We start from the raw sequence: 9,141 nt of genomic DNA, 5'->3' as shown, positions 1-9,141 counted from the left end.
AACAGGAAAAGCAAGGTTTGCCAAGAGTGAGACAAGTGCGTGGCCTGGGTCTCGGTGCTTCACTTCTGGGTTTGGTTGCGTTTCAGGAATGAGCTTGTTCTTTCACTACTACAGATGCAGAAAGAGCTAGAAGGCAAGGACCACCCAGGCACCGGTCAAGGCTCCCAGGCTGCATTTATGGACCAAATGCCTAAAAATGGGCTGGGCATGCTCCATTTGAAAGGCTTTTTCTAACCCCCATCCTACATCTGCCAGGTAACTCATCATCTTCCAAATGTGCTGGCTTCGCTTTCCAGTTTTGGATCCGTGAGCCATACATCTGCATGCTTTGACTGCCAGAAAAAGTCATTTTGCCTCTTCAGCAAGTCTTTCACTTTACTTTCTCCTGTACTTGTGATCAGAAATTAGCTTTGATGTGCCGTGACAGCTTCCTCTTGATCTGCGGGTGAAAACACACAGGTGCTGGCAGCCCAGGGTGGGAGGAAGGAGTGATTGCCGACGTGGGGTACAGGGAGGCAGGGACTGCATCTGTGGGAGAGAGACTCAGTATACTCCTCACTACTGAGTGCTCACCAGTCCTGCTTCTCTGCAGGTGGAAAGTCTTGGGGATGCTGCATTGGACATTGAGGTACCAAGACCACTAGGTTGCCACCCTCTTTCTGTCCTGCTTGTGTCATCAACATGGTGACACTGGGGAGTTGACACCCTCAGACAGTAGCTAGCAGGTATTTATCCAGTAAAGCCTCAAGGAATGTTCTGTTGCTCTCCAAAGCTAGCTATTAGGTGTGTCTTGTGCTGTCAGTCAGCACCACAGACATAAATGTTCAGCAGCTTGGCTCAGCTCAGGACTTGAATCTTCTAGCGGAAGGCATTTTCCCAAAAGTGGGGTTCCTTCCCTCCAAAAGATTGAATCTAGCCTTGCTCACAGTCACACAGAATTCCATGGCTTCCAAAGGCTCCCCTATACCCCATTCCATTGCATCCTTGCAGCCCAGGATGGTGGGGGTTTTTGTCCCCTTTCTTGGAACTTGGAAGCCAAGGTTCAGAGAGGGGGAGTCCTTTGTGTAAGAGGTGACACCAGGCTCAGACAGTTTCTTCCTTTCTCCTCCCTGCTCATTTCTCTGACTCTTTGTTGTACGGAGGTTGTCTGTGGGGCATGCCAGGTTGCTTTCACTTTGGTATGCTTTCTGCTCAGAAGTTTTTGCGGCTACTGCCTTTCAAAAGGAACCAAAGGAACTTCAACTTGGTTGAAGTTCTTACATCTTCCTGTTTCCCAAGATGTTTCCAAGAATTCTGTTTTCTGCTTCTGGGCAGCTCTGCTAACATGCTAAGGCAGTCTTGGGGGTGGCATCTGACTCAGGACCCTGGAAGCATTTTCCTCCATAAAAGAACAGTTTTTGTTTTTTCCAAGCTGGGCATCTGTGATCACTCCATGTTACTGGACATATAACCATGGGTGATATCTGCTGGTCAGGCCAAGTGTTCACAGTCAGCCCAGTGGTATGAACACACACAATGCCAGACCACAATCTAGGACCACTATCTTTCTGATGGGTGGAGCTTCAGGTGGGCCAGGCCTTGCTCCCACATGCTCCAGGGTGTCCTGAGTATTGTGCACCCAGGAGTTCCAGTGGTAGAGCCCTGGACCTGCCTTGAGAAGAGACACATGTCTCACATTCCAGCCTCAGCTGAGAAAGTCTTGCCACAAAGCACAAGTTTAGCAGAGATTTGCATATGACTTGCACAGACACAAAAATATCCAGACAGTTAAAACCTTGATATATCAAAATTCGCCTCTCAAATTGCATGTCGTAGAGGAACTCTGAATGGCAAGGTCTCAGAATCTGCCTTCTCACATATTCTGTCTCCATTCATCCTTTTGGGCTCCATCATGAGCCCCTTACTTGCTGTCTCTAGAAATCATAGCCAGGGCTCTTTAACATGCCCACTCCCAACTTACCATTAAGTAAAAGTTAAGGAGAAATGAGTTCATGAGCAAAGGAACTAAATTAGTTTTTTTCCTGGCAGTGGCAGACCTTCATCTTGCTTCAGAGAGAGAGAGAGAGAGAGAAGGTAAGATATAGGGTGGGAAGAAGAAAGGGAAAAGAGAGGAAAAGAGAAGCAGCTGGGATTTCTAGGCAGGGTATTAAGCTGACACTGTAAATATTTTTACACAAAAATTCATTAAAGCAACAAATATTTCCTGAAGGTCCACCCTGGGTGAGGCTTTGTGTTGACTTTAGAGATCACTGTGGAGGTAAGAATACATTTCTTACATGTTTTATTCATCATTCTTGAAGAAAGAAATAATTTGAATCCTACAAGCAAAAGGTCCCAGAAAAGTGTAGGGTTTTCTTTCTTTTACTTTTGCCGGAGGGTAGGGGCAGAACCGAATCTCCCAGGGTCGATGGCCCTTCCTGCTCAGTGGAGTCTCAAGGCAGCAGGTGCAAGGAGGCCTTGGGACACAATGGGGCTGGGCGGCAGAGGGGGGCCCCAGTTCCCCAGTGTAGCCCCCTCTCCCCTCCAGATGTGCTATTGTGGCTGTGCCCACAGTGACTGTCCTCACTGTTCACGCTGTACTGTGTGGTGTGTTTCTTTCCCCACTGACAACGAATAAAAGGTGTGACTGCGCTGGGGGCTCCTGCTTCCTATCATGGGATAGGGCAGAGGTGAAGGGAAAGGGAGAGAAGAGGCTGGTGGGGGTGCCTCGGAGCCTTCCTGGGGCCCAGGATCCAGTTCTAGCCAAAACTCTGGTCATACGGCACAGGAACCCTCTTGAGCTGGTTCCAAGAAAGGGAGAGTCAGATGACAAGGGGCCCTGAAGATGGAAAATCAAAGGCTATGTGGGCCTTCAGAGAACTGGAACTGGCAACTGGGCTTCCCCCTTCTCATCTCAGGGCCTCCCGGGCTCTCGTGTGCTGGGCAGTATTTGCGACTGTGCTCTTTTCCTTGGCTTCTCTTAAAAATTCCTTGGTTTCCCTGCACAAAGTGGCTGTGCCTCCCACTCTGTGCCTGACAACCCTCCACTCTGGGTCTCAGTTCCAGTTCTCAAGCCAAAGGATCTGATGGGTTTGGCTTAGCTTTCGGTGGTACCCCTGAGGTCAGGCATCCCACCGTGGTCCAATTATCCATGGCCACACTGCACCCTGCTCTCTGGGGCCTGTGAGCAGAGCAGTCCCCTCCACCAAAGAAAGCTAATAGCCTCCCTGCTAAGACTCAGTTTCTCCCTGTGACCAGTGGAAGGCACCACTATCCATGACATGATAGTGGGAAGAAAGACCAAGAGCCAGGGGCACAATGAGTCCATGAGGGGTCTCTCGTACAGTTAGGAATTAGAGTGGCCCCAAAAGTATGCAAGCAGGCAGTGGGTGGCACCTTGAACTAATCTGAAAAAAAAAAAAAAAGATATCCTTATTCTGGATGCATACTGCCATCTCAGGCCAGTGAACATGCACTGGATTCAGCCCCCACCTGTCCTGCTCAGGGATCCTTGTGTGGTGCATAACCCATTTCTCTAGTCCCAGGGGCCAGGCCTGGAGCCCTGAGACCCCCTTTCCTGACCCCAGCCTAGGGCAGGGAGAGGTGGTGACGCCGTCCTCTGAGAACAGGCGGGAGGCAGTGGCAGCTGGAGGTGCCCGCTGCCTCCTCTGAGGCTCAGCTGCTGTTGCAAGGGTTTCCTCAAGGACACTCGCGGGCAGCTCCCCCCGCAGGAAGCAGTCAGGTCCCAGGAAGGAGGCTGACCTGGCCCCGGGGCAACCAGGAGCCTCAGGAGGTGACGCAGAAGCTGAGAACCTGGGGCTGCTGTTCCCAGCTGAAGGCACACTGGGGTGAGGGTCGGGGGGGTCCTGTCCTCTGCCTGCCTTGGGGCACTCAGGTCCTTAGTTTCCTTCTCTCAGCACCTCCCCACTCGGGCCCTCATAATCTCTCTCTCTCCAGGTGGGGCCACCTGCCTGGTATTCTTTCCTTCTCTCCCCCCACCTTGCAGCCACCAAGAGTGACCTTCCTAAAGCACAGGGCTGACCATGTCAGCTTTTCAACCACCCCCTCCCCTCACTGTGTCCCCTCCTCACTGTGTCCCCTCCTCACTGGTCCCCTCCCCTCACTGTGATCCTCCTCCCCTCACTGTGCTCCCCCCTCCCCTCACTGTGCTCCCCCCCTCCCCTCACTGATCCCCTCCTCTATTGTGTTCCCCCCTCCCCTCACTGGTCCCTTTCCCCTCACTGTGATCCCCTCCCCTCACTGTGATCCCCTCCCCTCACTGTGATCCCCTCCCCTCACTGTGATCCTCCTCCCCTCACTGTGATCCCCCTCCTGTCACTGTGCTCCCCCACCCCCTCACTGTGCTCCCCCCTCCCCCTCACTGCGCTCCCCCCTCCCCTCACTGGTCCCCTCCCCTCACTGTGATCCTCCTCCCCTCACTGTGATCCCCCTCCCCTCACTGTGCTCCCCCCTCCCCTCACTGCGCTCCCCCCTCCCCTCACTGGTCCCCTCCCCTCACTGTGATCCTCCTCCCCTCACTGTGATCCCCCTCCCCTCACTGTGCCCCCCTCCCCTCACTGTGATCCCCCTCCCTCACTGTGCCCCCCTCCCCTCACTGGTCCCCTCCCCTCACTGTGGCATGCCCCAAGTCCCTGGCCTGGCCTCAGAAACCTTGTTCTTCCTCTGACTTCCCCTTCCTGTACCTGTACTTGAGCCCCTGAACCACACCCCAGATTTCCCAGGAGTATCCCAGGCTTCTATGCTTACACTTGAGCTGTTGCCCCTCCCTGGGCCACTCATTCCCGTCTCCAGCATCCCTTCCTCTTGGAAGCCCTCCCGACCCTATAGCAGGGGCCTCGCGTGCACAGGGCCCCATCACAGCCCACAAACACCCGTGTGATTCTTTCAGCCGAGTGCAGGGAAAGGCTCCAGGGTTTCAAAATAATGCACTCTCAAAAACTATTTATTTTTATTTGAAAGGCAGAGAGACCAAGAGATAGAAATAGAGACAGAGGGCCGGCGCAGTAACTTACTTGGTTAATCCTCTGCCTGAGGAGCCAACATCCCATATGGGCTCCGGGTTCTAGTCCCGAGTCCAGCTCTCTGCTGTGGCCCGGGAAGGCAGTGGAGGATGGCCCAAGTGCTTAGGCCCCTGCACCTGCACGGGAGACCAGGAGGAAGCAACTGGCTCCTGGCTTTGGATCAGCATAGCTCTGGCCATAGTGGCCATTTGGGTGGTGAACCAACAGAAGGAAGACCTTTCTCTCTGTCTGTTTCTCTCTCTCTCTCTCACTAACTCTGTCAAATAAAAAGAGAGAGAGAGAGAGAGAGAGAGAGAGAGAGACAGATACAGACCACAGAAAGAACTCCCTTATGCGGGTTCAGACCCCTGCCTGCAACTGAAGCCAGGAGCCCAGAACTCAGCCCAGGTCTCCCACATGGGTGGCTGGGACCCAGCTACTTGGGCCATCACCTGCTGCCTCCCAGGATACACATTAGCTGGAAGCTGGAGTCGGGAGCAGAGCAGGAACTCGAACCCAGGCACTCTGATATGGGTGTGGCATTCCACACCCGTCTGATATGCTGGGCATCCCAACTGATGTCATAACCACTGCACCAACTGCTCACCCCTCTTCATGTGTTTGGAGACAAGACAGCCCAGGCTCAGAGACTGGGACTAGAACTCATGTCTCCTAACATCGAGGCCATTGGTTCTTGTGCTTTCTCAGCCATGGGTGTGACAACAAATCAGAATAAGAATAAACAGATAACAGACCTTGAAAGGAAACGTCTGGCCTGGTGGGAGGGGTAGTAGGTAAGGGGTGAAGGGGCACTGATGACTTCAAGGAGGAAGGGGCGTCTGCCTGGTGCCTTGCTGGGCCGCCCAGGGGAGCGGTTCCAGAGCCGTGGTCCTGGCCTCCCAGAGGTCTGTTCCGGGCTAATTCATCTGAAGAAGAGCTGGGCCCAGAGGGAAAATGCTGGCTGGGCTTCAGGAATGCAGAGCCAGGGAATCCCTGCACCCAGCCAGCCAGAGACATGGCCACAGGCGCTTGGAAGGGCGGCCGGGGATCCAGTTCTCTAACCACCCTTCCCTAAAGGGCCTAGGGAAAGTTCTTAAAGGGACTGAGCTGAGTCTGGGCGGGATCCTCTGATGGCAAAGAACAGGCCAGCCCAGGACTGTGTGGGGAGAGGGAGATGGTGAGTCGGGACTTTGGGTGGCCCCAACCCCAGCAAGCTTAAGCTGAAAGGAGGCCTGGAGGCATTTCAGGCTGGGCCTGGCAGCCCAGTGCTGCACCCTCTCTCCCTCTCGGTCTCTGCTCTTCTCTCTCTGTGACCCCCTGTTTCCCAGATGGGCTTCTGTGTTCTGTCACCCGCACAGGAAAAGATGCATGTCCATCTCTTTTCATCTCAAAATAATAACCCCAGAGAAAGAAGAGCCCAGTGCCCCAGCATCCCTGTACTGTCATGTGTCACTTCACAATGGGGTATGTTCTGAGAAACGCATGTTGAGGTGATTTCTGTCACCACTGTGTGAATCACGTGGCGTGTACTCACACCCACCCACCACACACCTACACTGCCTGTCCAGTAAGCTCTGATGCTGGATACTGGAGGCAATTATAACACAAGGGGCTGGCATAGTGGCACAGTGGGCCAAGCCTCTGCCTGCACCACCAGCAGCCCATATGGGTGCCGGTTTGGGACCCAGCTACTCCACTTCCAATCCAGCTCCCTGCTAATGTGCCTGGGAAAACAGCGGAAGATGGCCCAAGTGCTTAGACTCCTGCTCCAATATGGGAGACCCAGAAGAAGCTCCTGACTGCTGGCTTCTGATTGGCCCATCCCTGGCTGTTGTGGCCATTTGGGGAGTGAACCAGCATATGGAAGATTTCTCTCTCTCTCTCTCTCTGTCTCTCCTCCTCTTTCTCTAACTCTGCCTTTCAAATAAATAAAAAATAAATCTTTTTTTAAAAAATTGTCACTAGGTTGTTTTGTACATGGAACCACCGTAGCACAGGAAGTCTGTTGTTGGCCATGATATCACTATGCAGCACATGACAGTATACAAGTGCTGGAGTGTGGCCCAGAGGGGGTCACATGTACTACTGGTCCCTGGACCAATCACTGTGTCCAGAGAAATAGGATTCTACAATTGGTCAGGTCTCAATCACTTGCTTGCTCTTTGGCAAGTGAGTTGTGGAAGTAGGGCTTGTTATTAGAAGAGTGTGGACAGGTGACTTAGTCAAGCAAAACCAAGACCACCAACTCTTTGGGGGCACTTTTGGAAGCAGTGCAGAGAATCTTTTTTTTTTTTCTTTAAGGATTTATTAATTTATTTGAAAGGCTGAGTTACAGAGAGGGAGAGGCAGAGGCAGGGAGAGAGAGAGGGAGAGAGAGAGAGATCGATCTTCCATCTGGTGCTTCATTCCCCAAATGGCCATAGTGGCCAGGGCTGGGCTGATCCAAAGCCAGGAGCCAGGAGCTTCTTCTGGGTCTCCTATGTGGGTGCAGGGGCCCAAGGACTTGGGCCACCTTCTGTTGCTTTCCCAGGCTCATTAGCAGGGAGCTGGATCGGAAGTGGAGCAGCTGGGACTCGAACCAGGGCCCATATGGGATGCCAGCACCACAGTTGGTATCTTTACCCACAACACCATGCACCAGCCCAATGCAGAGACTTTTATGAAAATATAGAGATGGCATTCTAGCCAGGCCTCCTGTGGGGACTTGGGAAACTGTCAGCACCAGAGGCCGTCCCCTCCTGGGGCAGCATGGTCATGCAGGGGGCCTACCCTGCCCTCTGCCCGTCTTCCCAGTGCTATCTGCTCCTGGACACTTTCTACCCTCTCCCAGCTTTAGGCCACATATCACAGCTCCCCCTGCTCTCCAGTGAGCCAGCATCTCACAGCATCCTCGGCTTCTGTTCCTGTGGTTGATTGATCAACTCCTAGGAGAGAGGAATTTGACCCAGATCATCTTTGCAAGCCAGCCCCACAGGTCAAAGGTCACCAGACAGCATGGGATGGCTCACCTCTGTGTCAGGAGCTCACCTCTCATCCGGAGGACCACTCTACCCATCCCCCTAAGTGCCCTCATCTTTCTCCTCCACGGGGCCCTTGAGAATGACCGACACAAGGACCTTAAGCGTGGGGGCTGGCACTGTACTGCAGCAAGTTACTGGCATCCCATGTCACAGTGCAGGTTCAAGTCCCGGCTGCTCTGCTTCCAGTCCAGCTCCCTGCTAATGCAGGAAAGCAGTGGAAAACCGCCCAAGAACTTGGGTCCCTGCCACTTTCATAGGAAACCTGGATGGAGTTCCAGGTTCCTAGCTTGGGCCTGACCCAGCTCTTGCCATGTGGCCATTTGGAGAGTGAACCAGAGGGTGGAAGATCTCACTCTCTGTGTGTGTGTGTCTCTCTCTCTGTAACTCTGCCTTTCAAATAAATAAATAAGTCTTAAAAAAAAAAAAAAGACTTAGCTGGGAGGGCCATAGCATCACTTCTGCTGTATTCTGCCATCAAGGCAAGTCTCTTGGATAGGTACCCTGGTACAGGAGGCCAAGCTGCTGCTTGGGACACTGGCATCTCAGGTCAGAGTGCTGGTTTGAGTCCTGGCTACTCTGCTCCTTATCCAGCTTCCTGCTAATGCACACCTTGGGAGGCAGAAGATGATGGCCAAAGGACCCACAAGGAAGATTCAGATGTAGTTACTGGCCCCTGACTTTGGCCCTGGCTGTTGTGGGCATCTGGGGAAGGAAGCAGCAAATCTCTCTCTCTCTCTCTCCCCACCCCCCAGCCCCCTGCCCCACCCTCACCATCATCAATCAAATAAAGCAATTAAAAAAAAAAAAAGCAGGTCTCAGAGCCAGCTCAGACTGGAGTCCACCTGCAGACAGAAGGAGTGTCACAGTCACATTGCCAAGGGGGGGGTGGGGGGAAAGCCAGGGAAACAGTCTCCTATGCCTGCAGAACATAGCACGGTTCCCTCCCTCGGTCCTAAACCATTCATTGCTGTTATCTCCGCTTCCCCCAACACAAGGCGTGCTTGGAGGCTGGGCAGACCCCGCCATCCTACTGCCCCCTCCCAGCCAGAGGTCCTCCTGGTTAAGCTATTTCTCCTGCTGCTCCCACCCAGCTGTGCCCACCTCTGAGTCACTTGTCTTCC

This window comes from Lepus europaeus, chromosome 5, assembly GCF_033115175.1.
Source record: "Lepus europaeus isolate LE1 chromosome 5, mLepTim1.pri, whole genome shotgun sequence".
Classification (NCBI taxonomy): domain Eukaryota; kingdom Metazoa; phylum Chordata; class Mammalia; order Lagomorpha; family Leporidae; genus Lepus; species Lepus europaeus.
The sequence above is the reverse complement of the archived record's forward strand: the minus strand, read 5'-3'. Positions refer to the sequence as shown.